We start from the raw sequence: 11,718 nt of genomic DNA on the forward strand, positions 1-11,718 counted from the left end.
AGGGGTAAATAAAATTAAGGAACAAAATTAACTTTAGAAAAATAAATAACAAAAATCTCTAAATTTAAAGGACTATTAAATCATATGCTTTATATATTATAGATTATATTTATTGACCGAATGTATTTTTAAGTATATTTATATTAATAGTGCACTCTCCAAATTGTTAATAATAAACTTTAACTATACTCAACACGTCATAGAAAAGTTTATTGACAGCATATTTTTTTGTTAAATCGTCGTTAGTGTAAACATAATATTATCCGAAGCACACTTAATTAGACATGCTACGGAAAGTATTATTAACAGCGCGCCCTAACTATGCGCCGTAGATGACGCGCTGCGAAAAGTCACATTTGTTGTAGTGGATATCCAGATAACTCACAACAACTTAGACATTTATCCAAAAAATGTTTGCTTGTTGAATCCAAAACTAAACTTGAATTTAACAAAAGTTAAACTAAACTCTAAACTTTAACTCAACTCATCTTATAAAATTATAAAATTTTCTAATTGAAAATAGAGATGGGATGAGATGAACAAATATTAAATTAAATTAAAATTCAATTCAAGAATAAATTAAATTAAAATTAAATTAAATTAAATTCAATTCAATTAATTCAAGAGTAAATTAAATTAATCTTAAACTTAGAGATTAAACCTAAAGTTAAAATTTAAACTTAAGTCAAAATTAAAATCAAAATAAAACAATTTAAACAAAGTTAAGTTAACACTTGAGCTCAAGTTTTTACTCTTACTCTTTGTAGGAATCTAAATGGATAATATTGCATAGTGATTGGTCTCGACACATGACCGGGGATCAAATAATATTCACAAAATTGACATTCAAAAGACTATGGATAGTTGCCTTTGAAAATAATGACAAACTTAAGGTAATTAGAATATGTAATATTGAACTATAATATAATTTCATTATTCATAAAGTATTATTAAAAATTTCAAATTTAACTTACGCAATGTTAGTCAATTGTATAATTCAAAGTATAATGTTAGGTTTAAATCCACTAAATATTTAATTAAACATATGAAAGACACTATAATAAAATTAAAAGGATTTAGGAATAAGAATATTTACACAATTAACCTAGCCAGCTCCTCACTTAAGTGTCACTTGACACAAAAACCTGGCTATGACATAGAAGACTGTGCCACACTCACTTTAGAAATCTCACCAAACTAAATGGCTTAGTCAGAGGACTACCAAAACTACCCAACTTAGACTTAACAATTTGTAATGCTTATCAACAAGGAAAACATATCAAATCAATCCACAAACTAACTAATCAAACTCAAATCAATTCAACACTTGAATTATTATACTTGGATTTATTTGACTCACATGAGATTAAATCTATTACTGGAAATTTATATTGTCTAGTAATAATTGATGATTACTCAAGACTCAATTTGGTAAAATTTTTAAAAATTAAAGATGAAATATTTAAAATATTTAGTGATTTTTGTAAACAAACTGAAAATGAAAAAGACTTAAAAATCAAGAGAATTAGGAGTGATAATAATGGGGGATTTAAAAATCATAGGTTTACTAAATTTTTCTTAGAAAATGGGTACCATCAAGAATTTTGGTGTCCTAATACACCTTAACAAAATGGAATAGTTAAAAAAAAAATAGAATCCTTCAAGAAGTCACTAGGACAATGCTTAATGAATACCAACTACCCAAATATTTCTGGGCAGAAGCTGTTAGTACAACTTGCTATGTACAAAATAGAACAATAATAAATAAGAAACTTAATAAAACCCATTTGAAATTTACTATAATAAGTTACTTAATATCAAATATTTTAGAGTATTTGGGTGTTCAGTTTACATATTAAACATAAGAGAATACCTAGAAAAATTTATCTCAAAAGTAGAAAATGAAATCTTTGTAGAGTATTCCCTAAACAGTAGAGGATATAGAGTTTACAATAAAACTAATCTAAGAATTGAGGAAACAACCAATGTAAAATTCGATAAAATTACTAACTCCAAAGAATCCAACTCAACTCAATCTCAATACCAACCAATTGATTTTGTTAGATCTAGCACTGATCTAGGGGAAGCAAGTAAAAACTCAAATCAAATAGACGAATACAAAGATGAACAAAATCAACCACAAGAAAATAAACAAACACAAACTGAATCTAGAACAATAAAAGTCAGCTCAGACCACCCAATTGAATAAATTATAGGTGACCCAAACCTAAGAGTTCAAACTAGATCATCTTTCAGAAACCTAAGTCAAATATCTTTAATTTCTAAAATTATACCCAAAATAGTAGAAGAATCCTTACTTAACGCAGATTGGATTATAGCCATGTAGAAAGAACTAGCCCAATTTGAAAGAAATTGTAAGTACCCCCAAGGTAGTTTTGATGTGATCAACCAAGTCAGGTTAGGTCATGTTGGTATTTAACCCCTATGTCTAAGTGTGCAGGAACTTAGGAGCACAGGAAGTCGAGCGAAAAATACAGCTAACGAGAAGGACGACACGGAAGAGAGTCAATGGACTCGGTGCGTCTGAGGGACTAGGTGCTGTGGAAGAATACACGGGCGGATAATAAGGAGGCGTACGACGTTTCTGAGGGATGAGAAGCCGGAGTGGAAGTTTGCTCGAGAAGGCAGGAAGTTGGGTTCAGGTGAGCCTATTTCGGATGGTCAAAATCACCCAAGCGAGCGGAGCCAAAGCAGAAGACCCGGACCAATGCGAGCGAAACCGAAGCGAAAGACCGGGACCGAAAGTCAACAAGATGTTGACTTTTTGGTATGGGGCGCCTGGACCCAAAACCTTAGCCAACCGTGATGTCCGCGTTCCTTTACGAAGGGGATAAAGTTTTATCCCCGTAGAGGCGCTTGAACCCTTCCAGGCGCCCCGACCAGGGCTATAAATATAGTCCTGGACTAAGTAGCAAAGTAGAACACTTGTAATTGATTCCATTTGAGTTTAGCTTTGTATTTTGAGTGCTTTAACTGTTGTAAGAGGCTTCTCCGCCTGAAGGAGACATTAGTGGGCTTTTCATCTTCCTTGGATTAACAACCTTCCCGATTGTAACCAAGTAAATCTCGTTGTACCTCTTCTTTTTGGTTTCTTATTTCTCTTATGCAAGTGTTAATGATAATCGAGCTATAAGATCGAGATAGGTATTTGTGTTTTTATTGTGCAGACTATTCACCCCCTCTGGCCGGTCGCCAAAGGGACCAATAGAAATGAGGTATGAGATTTTGTATCATTACCTAATAATAAGTAGGTAATAGAAATAAAATGAGTGTTTAGAAATAAACTAAGTGAAAATGTGAAAATTATTAGAAATAAAGCTAGACTAGTTGCTAAAGGGTTTAGTAAGTAGAGGAAATTGACTATGATGAAACCTATGCTCCAGTAGCCAGACTTGGGTCTATTAGAATGCTACTAAACTATATAGCCCATAAAGGATTTAGACTTTATCAAATAGATATTAAATCCGCCTTCTTAAATGAGATGATAAAAGAAGAGGTCTATGTAGGTCAACCACCTAGGTTTGAGAGTCTAGATCATCCTGACCATGTGTTTAAACTAAAGAAAGCATTGTATGGTCTTAAATAAGCACCTAGGGCATAGTATGAAATGTTAACTTCCTATCTAATTTCCAAATAATTCAAACAAGGTCGAAATGACCCAATCCTATTTGTAAAAACCCTTAAATCCGATATTTTTATTGCCCAAGTATATGTATATGATATAATTTTTGGATCTACAAACTCAAATTTTCTATAAGATTTTATAAACCAAATGGAACATGAATTTGAAATGAGTCTAGTAGGTAAGTTAACCTTCTTCTTAGGCTTATAAATTAAACAAACTAATGAAGATAATTATGTCTATCAAGAAAAATATACAAAGGAATTACTTAGAAAATTTAGAATAGATAATTCTAAAGAATTAAAAACACTCATGGCAATAAGTGAAAATATAGATAGTGATCCAAATGGAACACTGGTAGATCCAAAGTATTATAGAAGTGTCATAGGTAGTCTGTTATACCTAACTATAAGCTGATCCGATATACTATTTGCAGTTAGTATGTGTGCTAGATATCAAACTTGTGCTAAGAAATACCATCTAAAAAATGTTAAAAGAATTTTTAGGTATCTAAAAGGTACACAAAATATAGGAATATGGTACTCTAGAACAACTAATTTTGAACTTATTGTTGGATCAAGATGCGCTAGAGGGGGGGGGGGGGGTGAATAGCGCTCGTGGCTTTCACTTTTCGTTCATTTTGGAAATCTCAAAATACACAGCGAAATGGAAATAAAAACAAACACAAAGAAAAAAGACACCAAGATTTTTTACTTGGTTTGGAGCCTGTGACGACTCCTACTCCAAGGCCCGCACGTAAAAGTGCTTTCGATGGGCAAATACTAATCAATTTAGAATAGTACAAAGAATTACAATTATAGTACAATAGCTTTCAAAATAAACAGAATACCGACAACTCTTGTGAGAAATTCCTTTAGAAGGATCGTCGTCGGAGCTTTCGGGCGTCGTGGAGGCATTTTTTGAGTAGTTCGAAGAAGCGGAAGTTGTTCGTTGTGTTGTTCTAGTAGCTTCTGGTCGAGGCTCCTTAAATAGGCCATTCTGGGCGCTCGGAACCCCTCTGGGCGCCTAGACCACGTGGCTCAGCCACTCCGCGTGCGCCACGTCAGCTTCCCGATATGTTTTGGGTTCGGGGCGCCCGGACCAGCTGGGGGCGCCCGGATCCCTTTCGAGCGCCCGGACCTGCTTTCTCCAATAATTTTATTTTCTGTAAAACAAAGTTAGTCCAGACATAAAATAATATAGAATATAAGAAATGCGACAGTCTCCGACTGTCTGATTCTGACTTTGAGTTTCGTAGAAACTCTAGGTCGAACCGACGCTTAATGTTCCCTCACCGGGGAACGCATCCTTACCTACTCCACTCAGGAGAGTATACCTGTTGCCAGTTGATCCTCCAGACCAACTGGACTTTTGCTCGGCGCTCAAGTCTTTTGGTCTTCATGCAAGACGTCCGCTCCACGACCCTTCCAGACTTCCACCTGGTTCGCGACACCAGGACTTTCCACCTAGGGTTACCGTCCCCTAGGATTTTTGCCCAAAGCTTCGACCCGCCAAGACTTTCCGCCTAGGGTTACCACCCCCTAAGACCTAGGGTTTTTTCCCTTTGCCTAATCCCAACTAAGACTTTTGCCTAAGATACCTTAGGACGTTTCCTGCAAGCTTATTCACACATATCAGATAACAAGACAACTTAACTTTGAACCTTTTGACATAATCAAAACACAGGTTCGATCGACGGATGCTTCTTACACCAACAATCTCTCATTTTTTGATTATGACAACACCATTCAAAGTTAAGTGAAAAAATATGACAGTAAATACAGAAAGTTTGACATGAGCATAAATGAAATAATTTGAAAAACCTTATGCTCCCCCTTTCATTATGTTTAAGTTATGTTTAAGTTCTTAATTCTTAACTTTAACTTTTCTCTCTCCCTTTGATATAAATCAAAAAGAATAAGTAGAGAGAAGTTTGATAAAAGATTTATTCTATTTAACTTTATGCTCCCTCTGAAGGGTAGCACTTAGCAAAATTTAGCTTTTGAAAACTTAGCTAAATTAGGAATTCTTTGAAAATACTTAGCTTTTTAAAAAAAACTTGGATAAACGTAAGTATTGAAAGTGTCAGAGTCTTTCCAAAGAAAACTTAGCTAAATTTTTAGTTTTGAAAATACTTTGAAAATAATTATTTTGTCAAGTACTTAGCTTTCAAAAGAAGTTGATTAAAAACTTAGTTTTAAAAGACTTTGATAAATCCTTAAAAAAATTATACAAACTTACCAAAAACAATTTGATAAAAAGATGTTGATAAAAGTTCAATTAAGTATTTGGATTAAAATGGATTTTCATAAAAACTTAGTTAAGTACTTAGCTTGAGTGGATTTTTCATAAAAGCATAGTTAAGTACTTAGCTTGAAAAATACTTAGCCTTTAAAAATATTTCCTTCTAAAAATATTTAGCTAAGAAAATGATTTCTTTGAAAAATATTTCAAAAAAACTTTATCAAGTACTTAGCTTTTGAAAAGATTTTAAAGAAAAACTTAGTTAAGTACATTGAAACTTAATAAAAAAACTTTTCAAAAACTTATTTTTCTAGATACAAAAAAGCTTTGAACTTGATGAAATATTTGATGTTTATTTAAAAAAAAAATGAATTCCTTAAAAAAACTTTAACTTGACTCCCTTCACTCCCCCTTGATTAATGCCTTAGAAATTTTGAGGATCCTAGAGTCCAAGCATGTATTTAAAAAAGAATAGAAGTTTTTATTTTTCTAATTTTCCATCTCACCGATTCTAGGTTATCAAGCATGTTCAGCTTATAAGTGAGTGTGAGACGGAGTTAACTTTATTTCAATTTTAGCAAAAAATATTGAAATTGATATTTAAAATCTAAGTTTGAATTTCCAACGACTTTGAATTTGAAATATGAGTTACCATTTAAATTTTTGAAGATTTTGAAAATATTATTATCTTTCCTATTATCATTAAGACTTTGAAAAATTAATTATTACTAAGATTTGAAAATTAATTATGATTTAAAAATTAAGATTTGAAAATTAATTATGAATAATTTGAAATTTAATTAGGATTTGAAATTTAAGATTAAGATTTTGATTTGAAAATTTAATAATTAATAATTTTGTAAATGATAATTTTGATTTAATTATAATTTTGGGGGACTGACACATAGACCATGCCCTAAATCAAGTGAGTATAAGATGAGTGAAAGGAACATGACATGACTTACGGTAACTGCCAAAAGGTTTGGAAGTGGTTCCGAGATCAACCTATGATTTTTCGATTAATTGGGGATCATGATATACTACTAGGTGTCACTCATGATCATTCCATAATTAATGGTTAATTATGGACGGCCAACATAATCGGGAATTTATAAGGCCAAATGCACTACGAGTTTATCTAAGAAACATAAAACGAATTTGAGAATTGAATTCTCAGATCGAAAGAGATTAAGTCTGGTTGGACCAGACGAAGGGCAGATATGGAATCAGAATGGCGAAATCGAAGCACGGATGAGCCAAAGAGGATTCACCGCTCCTTGCGAGGAGACGTATACGCTATGGTCACTCGTTGGATTATTACTTAAAGTCTTTAGCCAAAGCATCACATGTTAAGAGTACGAGACCCTTGTACACATGTACGAGTAATTAGAATCCGTAGAACGAGGAAGTATTACTTGTGATAGGTGTGACATAGTCAGCCTAGTGGGGACTAACAAAGACCATGTCCTGAACCAAGTGGGTATAAGATGAGTGAAAGGAACGAGGCATGACTCACTGTAGCTATTGAAGGATTTAGAATTAATTCTGAAATCAACTATGATTTTTGGGTAATTGGAGATCATGATGTACTACTAGGTGCCACTCATGATCATTCCATAATTATTTAGTTAATTATGGATGACTAAGATAAATTGGAAACCTATTGCGTCACACGCACTAACAGTCTCTAAAAGATGTAAAATAAGTTAAAGAATAGGATTCTTAGATTAAGAGATAAATATTTGGTTGGACGATACATAAGACAAATATGGAAATATTTGTCATAATGAAAACGCGGATGAGCCACATCTCTTATGGAAGAGTTGGACCATAGTTGGTTTAACCATGAATTAGTAATGAACCAACTTGGTTTAGTTGTGAACCAAACTAAGGGGTTAATGGGCTAATTTTTTGTTAAGGGATAATGAGTTGGATTTGGGCTTTCTAATCCAACTCGTTAATGAGGTATATATATTGATATGGTTGAGAGGAAAATTAACACAATTTTCATTAATTGTTGATTAGGTTTTGGAAACTCAATTCTCCTCTCCTTCTCCCCTCTCTTAGTCGCCACCCACAAGGAGTAATCCTTCTCCTTGTTGTCGCGACCACCAAGCAAGGAAGAGACATCTTCCTTGTTAGCTTCTTCTTCCTCTTGATTCCTTTTCTTCGCTCGTGGCTAGTAACTTCCGAAGGAGAGGCTTGTACTCATGAAGTTGTCTTGAGAAGCTCGGCGTGGATACGAATAGAGGCGGGGTTCGATAACGTCACTTACGGTTGATACTCTTCTCGTTACAGGTCATCCGTAAGGTACACCTAGCGTAAATTTACTTTCCGTAAAAATTTAATTATGCGATCATGTTTGACATATTATATCCTTGTATGCGTGTGGTGTGTGTGTTATAATAATTTAGAAATTATTATTATTTTATTTTTCACTACGCATGTTTACGAAACGTGTTTTAGCACACACCACATCGAGCATATCCCAACAGGATTATTATTCCCAAACAAGATAACAATCAATTCAAAATGTGTACAATGAATAATAATTTTAATTGAGTGCATTGATAGTCGTCAATTAATTTTTTTTTAAAAAATTATCGATTCATTTAAAAAAAATTATCGTTCTTAATATATTAGGTCAAATTAATTTTTGAGAACATGTATATAATTAAAAGAACTAGAGAAACACATATAATATGATTTTACGTTATTTTGAGCTCTCTAGGTTCATCTGTCGATTTTGGCTAAACCTGGATGATGGACCTAGAGACTTTTTGAATGACATGAAATCAGATTGTATATGTTCATTTAGTTATCCTGATTATATACATGTTCTCAAATATTAATTTGACTCAATATATTGAGAGCGATGATTTTTAAATACGAATTATAATTTTTGAACATATTCATGTTTAAAAAAATATTGCTCTTAATATAGTGTGTTAAATTGATATTTCAGGGTATGAATATAATTAAAAGAATTAGACAAACACATAAAACATAGTTTCATGTTAGTCAACTTTGAAGGTTCATCAGTCAATTTCGGTCAAAATCGGTTAATGGATCTAGAAAACTTAGAATGATATGAAACCAAGTTCTATGTGTTTGTCTAGTTCTCTTAATTATATTCATATCTTCATAGATTAATTAGACTCACTCTATTAATGGAGTGATTTTTTGAATTTATGTAATTTATTATCATAAAAATATTTTGAATTGATTGCTATATTTGTAGTAATGAATTAGGACTAGTAACATAGATAAAAATAGAATTAGATACGTAATTAATCATTTTAAAGTTAAAATACATATCTTAAATATTTTGAAAAAATTTCTAGGTATATGGTTCCATAAAAAGATAAGCTAAGAAAATATGGATTCCTCAACCACATCTAGAACAAAACCAGGATAAGATCCAAAAACAGCCAAATTCTTAAGGAAAGGCTAAGATCGAAGCTAATATTTGAAGTTCTGACACTGAAAATCCAAAACCCACTCCATTTGTCAGAAAAAATAGCCAAAAGTCTTTCAAAATTCCGGAAAAAGCTCAATGTTTCTCATATTTTAGATCTCAGAACTCCGCGACAGGTTCAGCCCCGGTCCTTCGACTCAGGAGGCCGTGGGCAAAATAATAAAATGAGATCCCAAATAAATTTCTAATAATATATAATTTATCTACAATGACTACTTCTAACATTTTTATTTGTAAAATCTTCTATAATATTATCAGTTTCAAGATTTTCCAAGATATCTTTCTCAATACATAAAATTGCCAATGTATTTAATCTTTCTTGAGACATTGACGATCTCATATATGTTTTTAATAATTTTAATTTTGAAAAACTCCTTTCAGCCGTTGCTACTGTAACAGGCATAGTCAACAAAATTCTATAAGCAATTGTTATATTTGGATAACAATCTACACTTTGAACAAATTCAAGAATATCAATTGCAGACATTATCATATTTGGTAAAGTTATTTGTAATATTTTTAATTTAGTAAATAAATCATCTAACTCAACATAGATTTTAAATTGACACAATATTTTCTCAATTCATTATCATCCAAAATTCTTAATGTTTTTTAAATCAAATAAAAAGCCAAATATATTTTCAAAGGTTTTCATTTGCTCAAATCTACATTTTAAAGAAGCAATTGTCATGCCCACAACAACAATAAAATAATCAATTCTAAAAGACTCTTCTAATGATAGTGAAACTTCATCATCTTCTCTTTCATTAAATTGTCTTTTCCTAAAAATACGACGCTTTGTTGTAAATATTGGCTCTATATTCATATCTAATGCAAGACTCTTAGCAATAGTCAAACTTGCAGCATAACCATCATTCCTATACTTTTCAAAAAATGATATTACACCTTCTAATTGTTTCATGGTAGAGTCAATGCACATAGATTTTGATTGTAATTTCTTACTCACCATGTTTATAACAAATAAGATATCATACCAAATGACCATACCAAGTAAAAATTCAAATTTTTCGATTGAATTAGCTAAACTTTCAGCTTCACTTATTGACTTTGCATCATCACAAATATTATTTAATTCAAGTAAAGTTGCCCTCACTTCCACAATTTGAAATTTAATAACTTGAACACTTTTAATGCGACTTTCCCAACGAGTATTCGACAGAGATTTAAAGGTTAATCCCTTCACATTATTACGTAAAATTTTCCATCTCTTAGGATAACTTGAAAATAATGTATATATGCGTTGCACTACTCCAAAAAAAGAAATAGCTTTAACACAAGAATGTGTCATATCACTAAGAGTCAGATTAAGACTATGACAAACACATGACATATACAACACTCTTGGATTTATTTCAAGTAACCTCTTTTGAACTCCTTGGTGTTTTCCTTTCATATTGGAACCATTATCATAACCTTGACCTCTAATATTTTTGATATTAAGATCAAGTGATTTTAACACATTTTGTAATTCATTAAAAAGTCCTAAACCAGATGTATCATCTACTTTTAGAAACTCTAAAAAGTACTTCTCTATTTTCACTTTATTACCTGACATATTAACACATCATACTATAAAAGTCATTTGTTCTTGATGACTTATATCTGGGGTAGAATCAAGAATTATTGAAAAATATTTTGCTTCTTTAATTTTATTAATGATAACACTTTTAACATTATTAGCTAAAATAGAAATCAACTCATTCTGAATTTTATAACCTAGGTAATGATAATGAATTTCATTACTTTGAATACGTCTAATATGATCTTGCATCACATAATCAAATTCAGCAATCATTTCAATCAACCCCAAAAAATTTTCATTATTGTCTTGATAAAGTTTTTCATTAGATCATCGAAAAGCCAAATAATGTTTAGAAAGATATTTTACAGTTGCTATTATTCTTGTTATAACTTGTCTCCAACGCTCTTTTTCTTTGGAAATTTCTCGTTGTAGGTCTTTATCAATTGTTAGATTTTTATCTAATCGCATTTTTAATTCATTCCAAGTGTTCATGTTAGTTATATGTTCAATAGTATTTTCATGCTCTTTAAGTCGTTCACTAAGATGTTTCCAATCTCTAAATCCATCCTTTGCTAATAAGCTTCTATTGTTTTCAGATTTAAACAACTTGCAACAAAAGCAATAAACTTTATTGACATATTTATTATAAACCAACCACTTTCGGTCTCTTATTTCTCCATTACTTAAATGTCTAGAATAATGAGCACAAGAAAAATGCCTAGAAGTATCGTCCAAAGGATATACAATATTCGTTTCTCTTATAGGCCCTTTTTCAACTAAAATATCTCGTGCATTGTTATCAAGAATTGT

General features: G+C 31.7%; 1 pseudogene; it reads right to left on the reverse strand.

Moving 5' to 3' along the window:
• Positions 1 to 10,950: 10,950 nt before the first annotated feature.
• LOC121978669 lies at positions 10,951 to 11,718 on the reverse strand (annotated as a pseudogene).

This window comes from Zingiber officinale, chromosome 4B (genome assembly GCF_018446385.1).
Source record: "Zingiber officinale cultivar Zhangliang chromosome 4B, Zo_v1.1, whole genome shotgun sequence".
Lineage (NCBI taxonomy): Eukaryota > Viridiplantae > Streptophyta > Magnoliopsida > Zingiberales > Zingiberaceae > Zingiber > Zingiber officinale.